This window comes from Oncorhynchus mykiss, chromosome 19 (genome assembly GCF_057628025.1).
Source record: "Oncorhynchus mykiss isolate SJ-2025 chromosome 19, ASM5762802v1, whole genome shotgun sequence".
Taxonomy (NCBI): Eukaryota; Metazoa; Chordata; class Actinopteri; order Salmoniformes; family Salmonidae; genus Oncorhynchus; species Oncorhynchus mykiss.
In genome coordinates, this window is record NC_143040.1 from 29,017,906 (window position 1) to 29,038,674 (window position 20,769).

The following is a 20,769-nucleotide window of genomic DNA, read 5'->3' on the forward strand; positions in this document are numbered from 1 at the left end:
CCACTGTACGATACACCCGCTGGCTTGCACAGAGAGACAGAACATTGAATGCCACTCACTAACGTTACCACTGAAACCGTCCAGTGATATACACTCACCTTCCGTCATCACGCGTCCCCAAAGCCTTTTAAGATATGGATTCAGAGAGACTTTTGCCTTCTTTTTCGACAAACTGCTTGGGTTGTCTCTGTTGCCTCGGCATTCACAACACATTTTTTTGACACCCTTTTAATTACATACTACATGACGAATTGCTTACCTGCAACCGCAGCCGACGATTATATCAGACCATGAATTATTCAGCTAACATTTGCAAAGGGAGAGAGTCACACAGGCGTACTAACACATGCACACACACAGAGACACACCCACACACGCACTACACACACAGGCACACGCACACACTTCCGTTTCCCACCTCAGGTGTGTGTGTGACTGACTTTTCCACATTCATCCCTTCAGTCTTTTGATTCCCCAGCACAGCCTGCAATACCACACGCGCATATTGTCTGTTATTTTCTTTGTGGTGATGTTATTGACAGAAACTTCGACAGGTGACTAAATCCACCTGCGTGCGGCTGAGCATCGCTCAAACGTCGCTGTTTGAGCAAAGGATCACTCTGAGGTCAGGCCATTTACAAGCTTTAAAACAAAATGCCACCTCAGCAGATAAGTCAATGTGCATTATTGTGTGTGTCCTATCTAGTGTACTGCTTTTGATCAGAGCCCTATGAGCACTATATAGGGAATAGGGTGCTATGCAACCCTGCTGTTTTCATTCATCTCTGTATGTGGTCTTTAATTTAACTTCCCTTTCAGTACACACACTGGCAGCACTGGAGGAATACATCGTTTACAAGGATGTTCCTAAATATTATTACTAGCATGGACATTGCAGAATGGTATATTCCAGAATGGTTTCTGCTGCTTAGAGAAATATGACTAAAGGCTGTCACCTAGTGGCCAATGACTATAAATACACCGTAGACCGATAACTGATAGCAGTGGATGGAATTCTGGAGCAGTGTCCATCTCAGAGTAGGAGTACTGATCTAGGATCAGCTCCCCAATGTCCATGTCATCTTATTCATTATGATCTAAAAGGCTAAACTGACCATAGATCAACACTCAGACAGACTTTATGAATAAGGGCCCCGGCACATACTGTGGAATTTCAGAAGGACTGTTTTTTTTATTTTACCTTTATTTATCTAGGCAAGTCAGTTAAGAACAAATTCATATTTTCAATGACGGCCTAGGATCAGTGGGTTAACTGCCATGTTCAGGGGCAGAACAACAGATTTTTACCTTGTTAGCTTGGGGGATTTGATCTCGCAAGCCTTTACAATTACTAGTCCAACACTCTAACCATAGGCTACTTGCCGTTTATTGTTGTACTGACAATACATGGACTTCTGCGTTCTACCTGAAAGTCAAAATGTTTTTTCTCTTTTTGGTCTTACGGCAAGAGTTTTTTCTCGGCTGTTTGTGCACTACATTTTTGTCGAGGTAAGCCGAAGTCTGATAGCCAAAGTCTACTCACCTTCTGTCGGTGATTGGTCAACAGTAGGGATTCTTCAATTCTTTGTTGTCATTCACGTTTTTTCACTTGAGAAACACCTGCACAAAACATCGTAGTTAGATGTAAAATGGCACGACTTAGATCTCCTCTGCAAAAACATCAAAATGAATGACAGATTTATTATATCTTACTTGAATTCCACGGCGTCTCAAGATGGACAAACAGTACTGTTGCCACGTTGTTCTCGTTTTTCAAGGGAACCTAATATGCAGACCACAGGAGGCTGCTTAGGGCAGAACGGCTCATAATAATGGCTGGAACGGAGCGAATGGATTGGCATCAAATGGTATTTGGTATTTGGTTTGATTTGTATTTGATACCATTCCACATATTTTGTTCCAGCCATTCCCATGAGCCCGTTGTCCCCGATTAATGTGCCACCAACCTCCTGTGATGCAGACACCTGTACAGGGTAGCTGAATTTCATTTGTATTATAGTGACCCCATGTGGTCGAGATTGAGAATTGCAAGCATGTCTATACGCCTGTCACTCAACACCTGTAATGTAGGTGAGGGCAACACTTGCTTACATATATCAAATGCAAAGCCTAAACATCACATTGAATTTATTTGATCAACATTTTTCAAATGGTTGTGAATATATAGCCTGGTCCCAGATCTGTTATGGTGCTGTACAGGCAACTCATGTGGTCATCATTGGCTATAGAGAACAAACATATCTATAAGTCTGGAAATACATGATCGACATCCAAGATGGCAGCTGGAACGGGAAATACGCCCTATTAACACGTTCGTATATCCCAATTGCCACAGTCCCTCCAAAAGGGCGATTAAGGTCAGAGGTAAATGCCAAATCGATGGTGGAAACTTCATAATTACCCTATGCCTGTTACTGTCTGGAAATGTTCATCACTGCCCTGGCCCATTTTCTAGTGATAAATCCATTGAAGCAGGGGCATGCTACAATGGAGAAGGGCAGAAGGGTAGGCCCTCTCTTTCAGGTATGAATAATAAATAGAGAATTTGCAGACTTTGATCATGGCAACCAACCTCATCCTCCCGCTTCTCTCTGCTGTCCGAGCGCGGCGACCAGGAGAGGATGCAGAGGGAGGCCCCAGACGAGACGGTCTGTTGTGCCGAATGCGTCAGGTGCGATGGCGAACCCTGGAGCTTCACAGCTGCAATTGGACTACAGGGAGTCAACACTCGTCTCAAGTGAACAATTCTGTCTGACAGTTCCAACGGCGGAGGAGAACTTGACTCCAGAGAAGATTCTACGAGAGGACGACGCATCCTTCATCTCGACGTTAGAAGCCTTCTTCCCAAGATCGAGGAAATGAGTCTCCTCTCCGGTAACTGTAAGGTGGGAGGGCTTTGCTTCCCCCCCCCCCCCCGAAACATGGCTAGACGGGTTTGATTTTTTTTTTAAACAACGCTGAGATTGAAGTTGTAAATGATGTAGTAATTTGAAGAGACTGCAATCGCGAAGGCGGGGGAGTTCATATTTATGTAAGATCAGATATTGGGTTCAACTATCGGTCAGATTTAAGCCGTGACGAGATTGAAGCTGTGTGGTTGGACATTCTATTACCAAAATGCAAACCCATTATAGTCGGGAACCTGTTCACAGACCACCAGACCAGACCAGTGTTATGAATTGTTGGAGGAGACTTGCTCCAACTGTACAGATTTTGGTAAATCAAAGTTTATTGTCAATGGTGATTGACATTTTAATACAGACATGCTCAAAAAGGACAATGCTACTATTAAAGCTCTTAAGAATTGTTGTCATCTGTTTTCTTTACACCAGCTGGTTAATGAGCCCAACAGGGTCTGTCCTTCTACCCAAACCATCATTGACCTCGTGTTGGGTGTCAGATAGATCAAGGATGTCAAACAGCGGGTTTGTTAACTATGGCCTTAGTGATCATGCCATCATTTTCTGTATAAGGAAGGTTCATCAAAACATTTGTAATTGTCACAACTCAATAGAAATGAGGTCTATAGAAGAACTATATTGCAGATGTTTTTGTTAATTGTTTGAGCAAGTTGGACTGGTCTGCTGTATTAAAATGCAGTGAGGTGGAAAATGCCTGGGGCCATTTTAAATCATTATTTTCAGATGTTGTAGTCAAGCAGGCTCCAGATTTTTGTTGTTGTTGAATTAAGTAAAGAACAGAACCATGGATAAACTGTAACGTTTGAAAGGCAGTTAAGCATAGAAATGAACGCTTTCTGGAGTTCATAAAATCCAGGGCAGATTATATTTTTTTGTAAACTATAAGAAATTAGGTTACAACAATCTGAAGTGTCTGAAGCTGTTAGGTAACAGTAACAGATTAAAGACCAAAGCCCAAAATCTTAGTTTAGACATTGGAGGAAAGGTAACATCAGACAAGACTGTGGTTGCAGACGGTCTGAATAGCTTTGTTACAACTATAGCTAATATATTAGTTAGCAAGTTACCTTGTCATTCAGGTTGTTATGGGGAGAGTCAAGTCCAGCAGTTTTACTCACAGCAGGGGATTCAAGTAGATGTTTTTTCATTTGAAAAGGTGTCTGAGTCGGGGCCTCCCAGGTGGCGCAGTGGTCTAAGGCACTGCATCGCAGTGCTAGCTATGCCACCGGAGATTCTGGATTTGAGCCCAGGCTCTATCGCAGCCAGCCGCGACCGGGAGGCCCATGGGGTGGTGCACAATTGGCCCAGTGTCGTCCGGGTTAGGGAGGGTTTGGCCGGCAGGGATATCCTTGTCTCATCGTGCACTAGCGACTCCTGTGGCGGGCCAGGCGCAGTGCATGCTGACCAGGTCGCTTGGTGTGCGCTGTTTCCTCTGACACTTTGGTGCGGCTGGCTTCTGGGTTGGATGTGCATTGTGTCAAGAAGCAGTGCAGTTGGGTTGTGTTTCGGAGGACGCGTGACTCTCGACTCTTCGCCTCTCCCAAGGCCGTACGGGAGTTGCAGCGATGAGACAAGACGTAACTACTACCAATTGGAGAGAAGGGGGGGGGGGGGTATAAAAAAATGTCTTAGTCAATTGTGCTAAAGAAGCTGAAAGAACTTGACCCTTCCAAAGCAACTGGCCTTGACAGCATTCCTGACAGATTTCTAAGGGATGCTAACGTAATTATCACCCCCTGTGAAATTCACACTTTAAATCTGTCTATTGAAGGTTTTTTTTCCCAGTGAACTAAAACTTGCAAGTGTCATTCCTCAACAGCAACAAAAAGTGAATAAGTTAGATCATGGAAACTATCGGCCTGTCTCAATCCTGTTATCCTGTATGTTATCGAAGGTCATGGAAAATATTATGTTTGAGCAGATTGAGAGTTTATATTTCCTTACATAACCTGCTATATGAGCTCCAATCTGGCTTTAGGAAATCCCGTTCCACCGACACTTGCTGACTATATCTAACTGATCACATCAGGAAGGAAGTTGGTGGAGGGAAAATGGGTTAGCTCTTATTGGCAAGGAAGAAAACAGATGGCGGGGATGGGACCCTGTCTAAACCCCAAATCTTGAACTGCGGGATACCCCAAGGGAGTGCACTGGGTCCACTTTCTTTTCTGTTGTATATAAATGATTTGAAATCTGCCTCTACCTGTGACTGTTTGCTCTATGCAGATGATTCTGCACTGCTGGTTTCCCACAATGACAGAAATGGGGTTGAGAAAGCCCTCAGTGCTGAACTTCTGAATGTCAGTGAATAAGCTGTCACTTCACCTTGGAAAACAGAGACCATATTGTTCGGGTCCAATGTGAAATTGAGGAAATCGCCCAATTTTTTTTATTTATTTATTTTTACCCCTTTTTCTCCCCAATTTCGTGGTATCCAATTGTTGTAGTAGCTACTATCTTGTCTCATCGCTACAACTCCCGTACGGGCTCGGGAGAGACGAAGGTTGAAAGTCATGCGTCCTCCGATACACAACCCAACCAAGCCGCACTGCTTCTTAACACAGCGCACATCCAACCCGGAAGCCAGCCGCACCAATGCGCCGGAGGAAACACCGTGCACCTGGCCACCTTGGTTAGCGTACACTGCGCCCAGCCCGCCACAGGAGTCGCTGGTGCGCGATGAGACAAGGACACCCCTACCGACCAAGCCCTCCCTAACCCGGGCGACGCTAGGCCAATTGTGCGTCGCCCCACGGACCTCCCAGTCGCGGCCGGTTACGACAGAGCCTGGGCGCGAACCCAGGGACTCTGATGGCACAGCTGGCGCTGCAGTAAAAATCGCCCAATTTTAAGGTGGTAGTAGGTGACATAACAGCAAAATACTCAGTTAATTATCATGGATGTGTGCTAGATTTACGTCTGACAGGGGGGAGCATGGCACAGAAATGTATATCCAAAGTGAACCATAACATTTTGGTTACTGGCTAGAACCTCCAAATATCTGGATAAGAATGCAATGGCAGGGGCTCTTGTTCAGTTAATTCCAACCTCTCTCTCTACTGTGCCACTGTTACCTTCTCTACAAAGTTACATGTTATGGTAATTCGATCTACTCTGCTTTTTATGGAAAACAGTTCGGCTTTCAGAAAGCAAAAAGAGCGAAGCTAATTTGATTCCAGTAGGTAGGCAACAGTTTAATGAGACAAATTGCCCTCTGCCAGTCAGTGTGTGTGTGTGCTCTCCTGAAGCTTCTTGTTCATGATTGATTCCTGCTACACTATACTACACAGCCCCAGCCTGTGGACGGAGACACTATATGTTAGGCAATGCAACGGCTGGACACACATACACAGAGATACACACACACACACACACATATTCTCACACTCCTGTAGGAGCATACACAGGGCAGGGCATAGGGTTCATGCACGTACATGCACGCACCCACACACACATCCACAGTGCACACACATTTATTTCAGTAATGGAACTCTTCAGGAGATGGGCATGTGTGATGACGGGGTCGATCAGTCCTGGATCAGTCCTGGTCTGCATCCCAAATGGCACCCTATTCCCAATATAGGGACAATAGGGCTCCTGTCAAAAGTACTGCACTTTATAGGGAATATAAATGCAGCCCTGGTGTCCTCAGACTGGGTCAGTATTTGTCTTCTCCCCACTCTGGACTGGGCTGGGCTGGGATGAGAATCTATTCACAAATGAGCGATGCGATCAAAAGGGAAGGCTGTTTGTTGATGTGTAGGAGGGTAGGTGTGTATGTTTACGTGTCAGATATATGATTAACATTGGACAATTGGAATATGGCGTGTACGGCACATTGTAGAAAGCATTGCACTGTGGATTTGACTGTTCCACTAGCCTTGGGCCTTCACTCTTACTTTTTTCAACTTTCCCCATCCATTTTATTTTGTGATTCCATTTTGCATCAAAACAATCCTTTTCTCCCTCTCCTCAGAGTTCCCCTCCCTCCAACGCCTAGCCCCTGATCAGAGAGAATGTAGTATGTCAGACGGCAGCACAGGTAGCATGCTCCCGCTTCCTCACCTCCCCAGGCCAAATTAATATTCATCACTCACAGAACCAACCAGCACTCCAGTCCAAGGGGAAGGTGACGAGAAACACGACCAAAGACTCTGAAAACATTTCTCTTATTCTAAAAAAATGATGATCAAATAGTCTTATCATGTTACTCCGTCTATCCTATTCTCGTTTCTGCCAACTCTTTCTCTACCAAAGCAAATGAATCCCACACAGTGACCTTTGGAGAAGGAGCAGGCAAATGATACTAATCAGTAGAAGTTAACCAATCCACATAGAATGTATTGTTAGTCTCGGTGTGTTCAGTTTCACCTCTCTGCGTTGACTCTTGGGAACGTTGAATGACGTTTTTGGTATTTAGTGTTGATATCCCTTGTCCCACAGAGTAAGGCCTGCAGTGGCCTGCCGAGGTCAAGCCATGACCAAACCTTCCCAAATTAAAAAGGGCTGGTTGAGCTCCGCTCTCTCCCCCGCCTTTCGTAGGAGCAAACAGATAGACAAAGGCTAGCTGAGGTTATTGCGCAATGTGGCACTAGAGCTGACACTGGAGAAGGAGAAGGCCAGAGGTTTTTTTTATATATTATTTTATTTCAACCAGGTAGGCTAGTTGAGAACAAGTTCTCATTTACAATTGCGACCTGGCCAAGATAAAGCATAGCATTTCGACACATACAACGACACAGAGTTACGCATGGAGTAAAACAAACATTATTATTTTTTATTTTTATTTTTATTTTTTTTTACCTTTATTTAACTAGGCAAGTCAGTTAAGAACAAATTCTTATTTTCAATGACGGCCTAGGAACAGTGGGTTAACTGCCTGTTCAGGGGCAGAACGACAGATTTGCACCTTGTCAGCTCGGGGGTTTGAACTTGCAACCTTCCGGTTACTAGTCCAACGCTCTAACCACTAGGCTACACTGCCGCCCAGTCAATAATCAATCAATATAATAATACAGTCAATAATACAGTAGAAACAAGTCTATATACGATGTGAGCAAGGGAGGTAAAGGCAAAAAAAGGCCATGGTGGCAAAGTAAATACAATATAGCAAGTAAAACACTGGAATGGTAGATTTGCAGTGGAAGAATGTGCAAAGTAGAAATAAAAATAATGGGGTGCAAAGGAGCAAAATAAATAAATAAAATAAATACAGTAGGGAAAGAGGTAGTTGTTTGGGCTAAATTATAGGTGGGATATGTACATGTGCAGTAATATGTGAGCTGCTCTGACAGCTGGTGCTTAAAGCTAGTGAGGGAGATAAGTGTTTCCAGTTTCAGAGATTTTTGTAGTTCGTTCCAGTCATTGGCAGCAGAGAACTGGAAGGAGAGGCGGCCAAAGAAATAATTGGTTTTGGGGGTGACCAGAGAGATATACCTGCTGGAGCGCGTGCTACAGGTGGGTGATGCTATGGTGACCAGCGAGCTGAGATAAGGGGGAACTTTACCTAGCAGGGTCTTGTAGATGACATGGAGCCAGTGGGTTTGGCGACGAGTATGAAGCGAGGGCCAGCCAACGAGAGTGTACAGGTCGCAATGATGGGTAGTATATGGGGCTTTGGTGACAAAACGGATGGCACTGTGATAGACTGCATGCAATTCCTTGAGTAGGGTATTGGAGGCTATTTTATAAATGACATCACCGAAGTCCAGGATTGGTAGGATGGTCAGTTTTACAAGGGTATGTTTGGCAGCATGAGTGAAGGATGCTTTGTTGCGAAATAGGAAGCCAATTCTAGATTTAACTTTGGATTGGAAATGTTTGATGTGGGTCTGGAAGGAGAGTTTACAGTCCAACCAGAGACCTAGGTATTTGTAGTTGTCCACGTATTCTAAGTCAGAGCCGTCCAGAGTAGTGATGTTGGACAGGCGGGCAGGTGCAGGCAGCGATCGGTTGAAGAGCATGCATTTAGTTTTACTTGTATTTAAGAGCAATTGGAGGCCACGGAAGGAGAGTTGTATGGTATTGAAGCTTGCCTGGAAGGTTGTTAACAATCTGTTTGTTGACTTGGCTTTCGAAGACCTTAGAAAGACAGAGTATGATAGATATAGGTCTGTAGCAGTTTGGGTCAAGAGTGACCCCCCCTTTGAAGTGCGGGATGACCGCAGCTGCTTTCCAATCTTTGGGAATCTCAGACGACACGAAAGAGAGGTTGAACAGGCTAGTAATAGGGGTGGCAACAATTTCGGCAGATAACTTTAGAAAGAAAGGGTCCAGATTGTCTAGCCCGGCTGATTTGTAGGGGTCCAGATTTTGCAGCTCTTTCAGAACATCAGCTGACTGGATTTGGGAGAGGGAGAAATGGGGAAGGCTTGGGCGAGTTGCTGCGGGGGGTGCAGGGCTGTTGACCGGGGTAGGGGTAGCCAGGGGGAAAGCATGGCCAGCCGTAGAAAAATGCTTATTGAAATTATTTTTGTTTTCTTATGTTCTACTGTATTATTGACTGTATGTTTTGTTTATTCCATGTGTAACTCTGTGTTATTGTATGTGTCGAATTGCTACGCTTTATCTTGGCCAGGTCACAGTTACAAATGAGAACTTGTTCTCAACTAGCCTACCTGGTTAAATAAAGGTGAAATAAAAATAAATAATAATATCTATGAGGGTGCCCGTGTTTACGGCTTTGGGGAGGTACCTGGTAGGTTTATTGATAATTTGTGTGAGATTGAGGGCATTAAGCTTAGATTGTAGGATGGCTGGTGTGTTAAGCATGTTCCAGTTTAGGTCGCCTTGCAGCACGAGCTCTGAAGATAGATGGGGGGCAACCAGTTCACATATGGTTTCCAGAGCACAGCTGGGGGCAGAGGGTGGTCTATAGCAGGCGGCAACGGTGAGAGACTTGTTTTTAGAGAGGTGAATTTTTAAAAGTAGAAGTTCAAATTGTTTGGGTACAGACCTGGATAGTAGGACAGAACTCTCTCTCTCTCTCTCCCCTCTCTCTATCACTCTCCCTCCCCATCTCTCTGGCCTTGTGCAACATTGAGCTACTGTACTAGCACACAGAGCCTTTTAAATATTGACCCTCAGGCAGTCTGTCTCCCATCCAGATTAAATGGAACACCTAGAGCCATCGGCATTTTGATTGCAGAACAGGGCTAAATGTGAATCACTGTTTGTGTCCCAGATGGCACCCTATACACTATTTCCTATTCCGCATATAGTGTGCTACTTTTGACAAAAGCCATATGGGCCCTGGTCAAAAGTAGTGCACTATAGGGGATGGGGTTGCCATTAAATCCGCATCCACTGTGTACACACAGAGCCAGAGTGAATATGCAGAAACACTACAGCAAAAATTAGTCTTGGTAATGTCATGCAATTAGTTGAAAGCTAACACCCGCACACACACAAATGTGTAAAGATACTGCTAAAGTACTGTACTGGTAGGGATCTGACTGTCAAGCTGGGATACAAAGCAAGCTTCTCCCTTCAAATGAAATCAAATCACATTTTATTTGTCACATGCGCCGAATACACACCTACCCACTGTAGTGCCTTGCAGTCGGAGCCCGAGCAGTTGCCATACCAGGCAGTGATGCAACCCGTCAGGATGTTCTCGATGGTGCAGCTGTAAAACCTTTTGAGGATCTGAGGACCCATGCCAAATCTTTTCAGTCTCCTGAGGGGGAATAGGTTTTGCAGTGCCCTCTTCACGACTGTCTTGGTGTGCTAGGACCATGTTAGTTTGTTGGTGATGTGGACGCCAAGGAACTTGAAGCTCTCAACCTGTTCTACTACAGCACCGCCAATTAGACTTGGGGCGTGCTCGGTCCTCATTTTCCTGTAGTCCACAATCATCTCCTTTGTCTTGATCATGTTTAGGGATAGGTTGTTGTCCTGGCACCACACGGTCAGGTTTCTGACCTCCTCCCTATAGGCTGTCTCATCATTGTCGGTGATCAGGCCAACCACTGTTGTGTCATCAGCAAACTTAATGATGGTGTTGGAGTCGTGCCTGACCGGGCAGTCATGAGTGAACAGGGAGTACAGGAGGGGACTTAGCACGCACCCCTGAGGGGCCCCCGCGTTGAGGATCAGCATGGCGGATGTGTTGTTACCTACCCTTACCACCTGGGGGCGGCCTGTCAGTTGCGGAGGGAGGTGTTTAGTCCCAGGGTCCTTAGCTTAGTGATGAGCTTTAAGGGCTCTATTTTTAATTTTATTTTATTTTACCTTTATTTAACCAGGTAGGCAAGTTGAGAACAAGTTCTCATTTACAATTGCAACATCTATGGTGTTTAACGCTGAGCTGTAGTCAATGAATAACATTCTCACATAGGTGTTCCTTTTGTCCAGGTGGGAAAGAGCTGTTTGGAGTGCAATAGAGATTGCATCATCTGTGGATCTTTTGGGGCGGTATGCCAATTGGTGTGGGTCTAGGGTTTCTTTGACAATGGTGTTGATGTGAGCCATGACCAGCCTTTCAAAGAATTTCATGGCTACAGACGTGAGTGCTACGGGTCTGTAGTCATTTAAGCAGGTTACCTTAGTGTTCTTAGGCACAGGGACTATGGTGTTCTGCTTGAAACATGTTGGTATTACAGACTCAGGCAGGGAGAGGTTGAAAATGTCAGTGAAGACACTTGCCAGTTGGTCAGCGCATAATCGGAGTACACGTCCTGGTAATCCGTCTGGCCCTGCGGCCTTGTTAATGTTGACCTGTTTATAGGTCTTACTCATATTGGCTGTGGAGAGCGTGATCACACCATCGTCCGGAACAGCTGATGCTCTCATGCGTGTTTCAGTGTTACTTGCCTCGAAGCGAGCATAGAAATTATTTAGCTCGTCTGGTAGGCTCGTGTCACTGGGCAGCTCTCGGCTGTGATTCCCTTTGTAGTATTACTATGTAATAGTTTGCAAGCCCTGCCACATCCGACGAGCGTCGGAGTCGATGGTGTGTCGGAGGGCATAGAAGGATTTCTTATCAGCTTCAGGGTTAGAGTCCCATTCCTTGAAAGCGGCTGCTCTAACCTTTAGCTCAGTGCAGATGCTGCCTGTAATCCATGGTTTCTGGTTGGGGTATGTACGTACAGTCACCGTGGGGACGACATCCTTGATGCACTTATTGATAAAGCCAGTGACTGATGTGGTATACTCCTCAATGCCATCGGAAGAATCCTAGAATATTCCAGTCTGAGCTAGCAAAACAGTCCGGTAGTTTAGCATCTCCTTCATCTGACCACTGTTTTATTGTAAATTTTTGCTTGTCAGCAGGAATCAGCAGGATAGGTCAGATGAAGGTCAGATTTGCTAAATGGAGGGAGAGCTTTGTACGCATTTCTGTGTGTGGAGTAAAGGTGGTCTAGAATTGTTTTCCCTCTGGTTGCACCTTTAACATGCTTATAGAAATGAGGTAAAACTGATTGAAGTTTCCCTGCATTAAAGTCCTTGGCCACTAGGAGTGCCGCCTCTGGATGAGCCTTTTCCTGTTTGCTTATGGCAGAATACAGCTCATTGAGTGTGGTTTTAGTGCTAGCCTCGGTCTGTGGTGGTATGTAGAGAGCTATGAAAAATACAGATGAAAACTATCTAGGTAGATAGTGTGGTCTACAGTTCATCATGAGATACTCTACCTCAGGCGAGCAAAACCTTGAGACTTCCTTAGATATCGTGCACCAGATATTGTTTACAAATATGCATAGGCCCCCGCCCGTGTCTTACCAGAGGCTGCTGTTCTGTCCTGCCGATAGTGTGTATCACCCGGCAGTTGTATGCTCTTAATGTCGTCATTCAGCCACGACTCGGTGAAACATAAGATATTACAGTTTTTAATGTCCCTTTGGTAGGATATACGTGCTTTCAGTTCGTCCCATTTATTTCCCAGTGATTCAACGTCAGCTAGCAGAACGGAAGTCAAGGGCAGATTAGCCACTTGTCACCTGATCCTCACAATCCGTTCTGATCTCTTTCCGCGGAACCTTTCCTTTTCCTGGTCCGGGTGTCTGTAGTATATCCCTCGCGTCTGACTCACTGACGAAGAAATCCTCGTCCAATTTGAGGTAATCCCAGTTCTGATGTCCAGAAGCTCTTTTCGGTCATAATTACTGTAGCAGCAACATTATGTACAAAAGAAGTTACGAACAACGCAAAAAAAAAAGACTTACAAAAATAAAAATAGCATTGGTTGGTTAAGAGCCGATAAGACGGCAGCCCTCCCCTCCAGCGCCATCTTGACATTCTACAAGGACATGTTTCCTTGTGCTGCTTGATATGAGTGGAGTAAGATGAGGGAGGAAAGATGCCTCGGTCGGCGGCCTGCAAAGCTTTTTAATGTAATTGCGTTTCACATCAAAATGATTGCCTCAAATCATCCCCTCAGTCAATCCCTTTTACCCTTCTAGTAGCAAATGAGATGAGACTCTGGCTTTTGAGCTGCTGGACACACACACACACACGCAAACGCACACACACACACACACCACGGGAGGTTGGTGGCACCTTAAGGATGGGCTCATGGTAATGATTGGAGCGGAATTAGTGGAATGGTATCAAACACATAGTTTCCAGGTGCTTGGTGCCATTCGAGTTACTCTGTTCCAGACATTATTATGAGGCGTTCTCCCCTCAGCAGCCTCCACTGACACACACACACATTTGGACAACGTCTATCAATACGGCAGGATTGGTTACGTCCTGCCATAGTGATATTGGCTTTGCTGCTATCAGACGTCTGTTTAAATCTATTTGACCCTCTACCTGGAGTGGAAAGGCAGAAACAGGTGCCACCACAGTACATCCAGATCACCAGTAGGGGGCATTGTTGTATCACTTTTCAATCCAGTCTTTTTTTATATATATTATTATTATTTGTATCCCTTTTCCAGTGGCTTCTTTCTTCATTACTCAGAGAGAGAGAGAAAGAGACCAGAGAGACCAGAGAGAGGGAGAGAGAAAGAGACCAGAGAGAGGGAGAGAGAAAGAGACCAGAGTGAGCGAGACAGAACAGAGAGAGAGAGAGAGAGCAGAGAGAGAGAGAGAGACCAGAGAGAGGGAGAGAAAGAGACCAGAGTGAGCGAGACAGAACAGAGAGAGAGAGAGAGAGAGAGAGAGAGAGACCAGAGAGACCAGAGAGAGGGAGACCAGAGAGAGGGAAAGAGACCAGAGTGAGCGAGACAGAACAGAGAGAGAGAGAGAGAGAGAGAGAGAGAGAAAGAGACAAGAGAGACCAGAGGGAGCAAGACAGAACAGAGAGAGAGAGAGAGAGAGAGAGACCAGAGAGACCAGAGAGAGGGATACCAGAGAGAGGGAGAGAGAAAGAGACCAGAGTGAGCGAGACAGAACAGAGAGAAAGAGAGAGAGAGACCAGAGAGACCAGAGAGAGGGAGAGAAAGAGACCAGAGTGAGCGAGACAGAACAGAGAGAAAGAGAGAGAGAGACCAGAGAGACCAGAGAGAGGGAGAGAAAGAGACCAGAGTGAGCGAGACAGAACAGAGAGTGAGAGAGAGAGAGACCAGAGAGACCAGAGAGAGGGAGATAGAAAGAGACCAGAGTGAGCGAGACAGAACAGAGAGAGAGAGAGCAGAAAGAGAGAGAGAGAGAAAGAGACAAGAGAGACCAGAGAGAGAGAAAGAGACCAGAGAGACCAGAGAGATGGAGAGAGAAAGAGACCAGAGTGAGCGAGAGAGAGCAGAAAGAGAGAGAGAGAGAAAGAGACAAGAGAGACCAGAGAGAGAAAGAGACCAGAGGGAGCGAGACAGAACAGAGAGAGAGAGAGAGATAGCAGAGAGAGAGAGCAGAGAGAGAGAGAAAGAGACCAGAGAGAGGGAGACCAGAGAGACCAGAGAGAGGGATAGAGAAAGAGACCAGAGTGAGCGAGACAGAACAGAGAGAGGGAGAGAGAGAGAGAGAGAGAGAGAGAGAGCAGAAAGAGAGAGAAAGAGACAAGAGAGAGAGAGAGAGAAAGAGACCAGAGTGAGCGAGACAGAACAGAGAGAGAGAGAGAGAGAGAGAGAGAGAGAGAGAGAGAGAGAGAGAGAGAGAAAGAGACCAGAGAGAGAGAGAAAGAGACCAGAGTGAGCGAGACAGAACAGAGAGAGAGAGAGAGAGAGAGCGAAAGAGAGAGAGACCAGAGAGAGAGAGAGAGAGAGAAAGAGACCAGAGAGACCAGAGAGAGAGCCCGCCCTACACCTCTAGCTAGTACTGTAGCGTTAATGAGATGTAGACTAGGATACATAACTCCTGGTGTTTGATTTAGATGTTATAGGTCTATTTAACCTCTGAAAGTCTAAGCCGTTGGCATTTAGCTAATACATTTTTCTTAGGACGCCTTTAGGTATTTAGAAAGTATTTAATAAAATATAGAATTTGATCTTTACCGCTGTAGCCCATAGAAATGCACTGAATAACACATTCATAAATGGCAAAAAATATACTCCAAAAAAGAAATCATACGGAATAAGGTTTTGAAGTGTGTCGTATATCGAGGAAATATAACAATGCTCAGGAAATATTGTACTATTTTTGGACACATATTTCACCCCGTGTTTTTGTTGTCACAAAAACCTAGAACACGTGTTCTAGGTGTTCACGCGTCTCTCCTTTCCATAGTGGGGTCATATTAGTTTGTAGCTCAAACGATTGGGAAGCTGCAGACAGAGGTTGACACATCAGCGTTGCCGACTTCAGACGCAGCCCAAAGAAACGGACATCTCTAGCTTAAAATGACTGATTTTGATGGGGATTTGTTTATCGTGCTACTTAGATTGACGCACGGGTGAGTCAATAGACTCTTAATGGTGAAATGCTCCACTGCAAACAAACTACAAGGTGCTGCTGAGCTGACCAATGGGAATACTGTTGGTCTTCAGTGGGTGTGTGTTGACCCCTGACCTTTCGTCCAGTGGCTAGTAGATGGATACTTTCTCATTCAGCCTCTTCTCCAGCTGCTCACTGAGGGAACTCGGTCAGCATTCCTTTCCTCTCCTCCCTCCTCCCTCGTTTCCTCCTGAGCTGGCTGGAGAGGCGCTTCTCTCTCTCTCACACACACACACACACACACACACACACGCACACACGCACACACGCACGCGCGCACACACACACACACACTAACTAACACACACACACACACACACACACACACACACACACACACACACTAACACACACACACTAACACACACACACTAACACATAGGTTCATGGGTCTGCATGGTGCAGTTCCGTGGAGCCTGCGGTAAAGATCCAAGTCACTCTGGATTATTTGACGTGTGATGCTGTTGTTGTTTTCATCCATTCGTCCTCCCGGCTGTTTTCCGTTCAGATACTTTCTATCTGCTGCTGTGTAGGTGTGAGACATTATTTTCTACCTGCCATGCTGTTCTTTATCTGTAAGTGTGTGTGTGTGTGTGTGTGTTTGTGTGTGTGTGTGTGTGTGTGTTTGGGACATTCAGTGCAGCATCAACAAGGTACTTACCTACATAACAGCCTCTATACAGTGTGTTATATATATATATATATATATTTAATATATATATATAATGGTGCCTGTAGCTACATACTATATTGACTATATTGATGCAGGGCGTACAGGGATCCTACCCACCTAGCCTTTTATCCACATCACACACTGGATAGCCCTAGCACGAGCCTAGCGTAGCAATTAGTGTGTGTGTGCATTTGTGTTTGTTTGTGCGTGTGTAATAGTGACATGTCACTGAGTAGGGAGTGTGCCTCGTCGCCTACACCCACCAAGGGGAAGGGATTAGGGACATATATAATAGTCTGACTGTGTAAAAAAAGCTGGCTTCAGGTGTAGGGGCAGTAAGAGTGTGTGTGTGTGTGTGTGTGTGTGCGTGTGCGTGTGTGTGTGTGCGTGCGTGCGTGCCCATGTGCATTTGTTCGAACATGTACGTGTGTCAGTTGGTAGAGCATGGAGCTTGCAATGCCAGGGTTGTGGGTTCGATTCCCTCAGGGGACAAGCACGAAGAATGTATCCACTCACTACTGGAAGTCACTCTGGGATAAGAGCGTCTGCTAAATGACTAAAATGTATCTCCCTCTATCTCCGTGTGAGCAGACGGGACCGTTAGGAACAGTTCAGAGGACGCCCGAGTGAGCCGCATACTTAGTGGAGAGGCATTTCCAGGGGAGTGCGGCCACCCGGCGCTGCCCTTTGTGAGGGCGCTTTCTCGGCGGTCTGAGAAGGCTCGCCGAGCCACCCTCCTCCTCTCCGGCAGAGACGGTGGCAAAGGAGCGAGGCTGCAGGGCTCTAATGTATGCCGAGGAATACTTTCCTGGTAATTGCTGTATCAATCTGTGCACTCGTCACGATCCTCGCCGTCTCCTGTCAGTCTCTCTCCCGTTCGAGTTTTTCTTTTGTCCTCGCTCTTTCTCTCCTCCTTGATCTCGCTCTCTCTTTTTAGCACTTTGCCTTTTTCCTTCTCGCTCTCGCTCCCCCCATCTTGTTTTTCTCTCTCTTGCTTCCCGTTCTGTCTCTCTCTCCCCCCGCCCGCTCCCCCTGCCCTTCCTCCCACTCCCTCTCTCCCCTCAGAGCAAGATGAGCCCTCCCTCTCTCTGACTCACATTGCTGCCTGGGCACTTCAGCATGTGGGTGTTCTGTTCTGAACACCTGAAATGGGCCTTTATTGCCTGTAGAAGAAAACTGGCAGGAGAGAGAATAAAATGATGTCCTTTCCACTGAGTACAGTGATCTGTAGTGCCTTAGAACACATGTTAACCTGAGATCAGTGTGTGTGTGTGTGTGTGTGTGTGTGTGTGTGTATGCGTGTGTGCATGAGTGCACTTACAGAAGCAGACACCCGCAGAACAAGGCCCCTTACAAACTCCCTATCCCCACCTCACAGACCCCCCCGTACACACACCCCTCTCTAGATCAACAAGTATTCTCTATACTGTCCTCAAACACAAAATGTCGCCCCAGCTCCGGTCGAAACTCAACAGCTGAGCCCATATCCCCAAGGTGTGCTGCTAGATAAGGACATAGTGGGCCGGCGGCGGTCCGATCGACAGGCACCCTGCTGGGCTCGATAAAACTCCACTCCACCACTTATTCCCACCTCCACCAGGCCTCCCACGAGCAGACACACACCTCTTAATTACCACTGACGGAGACGTGGCCTCACAAATACACACACACACTCTCTCCCCCCGACACACACATACACACCAGTCAGTTTATCTCATTCTCCTCAGACAAATGCACCTGTCAGACGATAGCAATATGAAGAGGCAGTAGACCAGCTGATGAGTAATGAGACATGACCAGGGGAGATAGAGTAGCGTCGGGTGTTTGTGGCCCCACGGCTCGCGAGGTGAATAGCGTATGTGTGTGTGTGTGTGTGTGAGAGAGACACTAATGCCTGGTAGAGTGTTGTGAGTGGACAGCGTAGCCATGGGACTATCAGTGCACAGTCAGACTACATAGATCCCGCCAAGTCCAGGTCCACACTGATCCTTCTCAACCTTCTGCACATTCTGGATCCCTCCGTAGTGTTCACTGTTGTTTTTCTTCCCAGTGTTGGATCCATAAAGATCTCTCGCTCGCTCTCTCTCGCTCTCGCTCTCGCTCTCTCTCGCTCTCTCGCTCTCTCTCTCTCTCTCACACACACAACTGGTCAGGCTACCTGACAAGGTACAAATCTGTCGTTCTGCCCCTGAACAGGCAGTTAACCCACTGTTCCTAGGCCGTCATTGAAAATAAGATTTTGTTCTTAACTGACTTGCCTAGTTAAATAAAGGTAAATAAAATAAAAAATTGTGTTAGCTGTGGGTTGTCACTGTACTGGGAGAAGCGTTTTTTTTTTCTCCCAGTTGAAGGGGTCACACCATACTTGAAGGATATCTTTAAACTTCACTCCTAACCTCTACAGATCACATGTATAATCAGTGCATAATGTCACACGGCACCGTAGATTGAAGGCTGTCTAGCACAGCAGGCACGTAAGAGACACAGCACTTATTTCCCCCATGTAAGCATAGCGTAACATTGCATAGCGTAGCATTGCATAGCGTAACATTGCGTAGCGTAGCATTGCATAGCGTAGCATTGCATAGCGTTACATTGCATAGCGTTACATTGCATAGCGTAGCATTGCATAGCGTAACATTGCATAGCGTATCATTGCATAGCGTTACATTGCATAGCGTAACATTGCATAGCGTAGCATTGCATAGTGTAGCATTGCATAGCGTTACATTGCATAGCGTTACATTGCATAGCGTAGCATTGCATAGCGTAGCATTGCATAGCGTTGCATTGCATAGCTTTGCATTGCATAGCTTTGCATTGCATAGCGTTCCATTGCATAGCGTTACATTGCATAGCGTAACATTGCATAGCGTAGCATTGCATAGCGTTACATTGCATAGCGTTACATTGCATAGCGTAACATTGCATAGCATTACATTGGATAGCGTAGCATTGCAAAGCATCGCATGGCAGAGAATAGCATAGCAAAGCATAGACATTGACTTGGCCGTTGGGGAACCTCTCCCTTGTTCTGCCCTGGTCTGACCTTGTTCACACATTCGGCCACATTGCCCCTCGGTAAGGGACAGACTAAGATCCTATACAGTATTTTCCCCACTGCATTCTGTCTCTTTCTTCCCTGCACAAAGCGTTTGGGAGAGCAGGTTTCCAGTAGGAGAGTGGGCGCATAGCAAGGTTCCTCTCCTTCAATTAGCCATCCTTGAAGTCAAAGTCGTTCCTACCACACTCCAGGGGCATCCGCCCACTGAGGCTGTTCACACAGCGTGCGCGCACACACGCACACACAGACACACATAGACACACACACACTGAGCCAGGATGATAGTTAAGTTGAGACCCATGGCTTGGGCTAAACTCTAAACACGGTTCTCAGATCAGGCGTTTGGCAGGCAGGGAGCAGGGACAGAGAGTTTCAGTGAGACACACACACAGTGAGAAGGAGAGGAGACAGTGTTGTGGCATCCTGCTCATGGGAAATCCAGCTGGTTTTGGCCGCTCATCCAAAGGTACTTTGAAAAGTTTTGATGCCATGTTAAACAAACAGACAGACTTCACAAACACGCACACACACGCGCACACACACACACACACACACACACACACACACACACACACACACACGCACACACAGCAGGTAGTCCAGGCATAGGGTAGCGTATCCTTTGCTCATGGTGAATATGTCTGCCGGCTCACAGCCCAGGGATTTGAGACAAAACCAAAACAGGAAAGATTACAAACAGACGAGCTCAAATTCCAATCTCCATGTCGCTAAGCTCCTTCGCTCAAAGTTTGCATTGTAGACGGAGGCAAAACACCTTGTTTCCTACAGACGGAAAACAAAATGTGCAATCCTCTGCACCATGAAAAAAACCACACCCAGCCCTGATTCTGCCTGGCTCCAATCCTCTCCCTCTTTCTTTTCTCTCTCACTTTTTTTGCCCTATATTTGTCTATTGTTTTTGCTCATATCTAGTTTTCTTTTCAGCCACTGACTGTCTACTTAAGCTATATGGCCAGTATTTGATGTGTGTTTGGCAGGAGATAGCATCCCACATGTATTCAGCTGCAGCAGGCCTGGTTTATTCATCTACAGTAGAAAGGGAGAGAAAAGGAGAGAGAGACTGGTGCAGGGAGGGATAGTGAGGTAAACAGAGGGATGGATGCACCATAGGGGGACGAGGAGATTGTGTGTGTGTGCGTGTGGCTGAGGCACTTACCAAACACACACATACATGTTGGGCAAGCTGTTGTGAACATGTGTGTATGAGCATGTGTGTGCATGTGTGTCCGTGCGTGTGTGTGTGTGTGTATGTCCTC

At 46.1% G+C, this 20,769-nt stretch overlaps 1 protein-coding gene across 3 annotated transcripts in view; it reads left to right on the forward strand.

Moving 5' to 3' along the window:
* Positions 1-20,769, forward strand: part of LOC110497517 (catenin alpha-2) — a 652,111-nt gene that overhangs the window by 145,966 nt on the left and 485,376 nt on the right. The window lies entirely within an intron of this gene.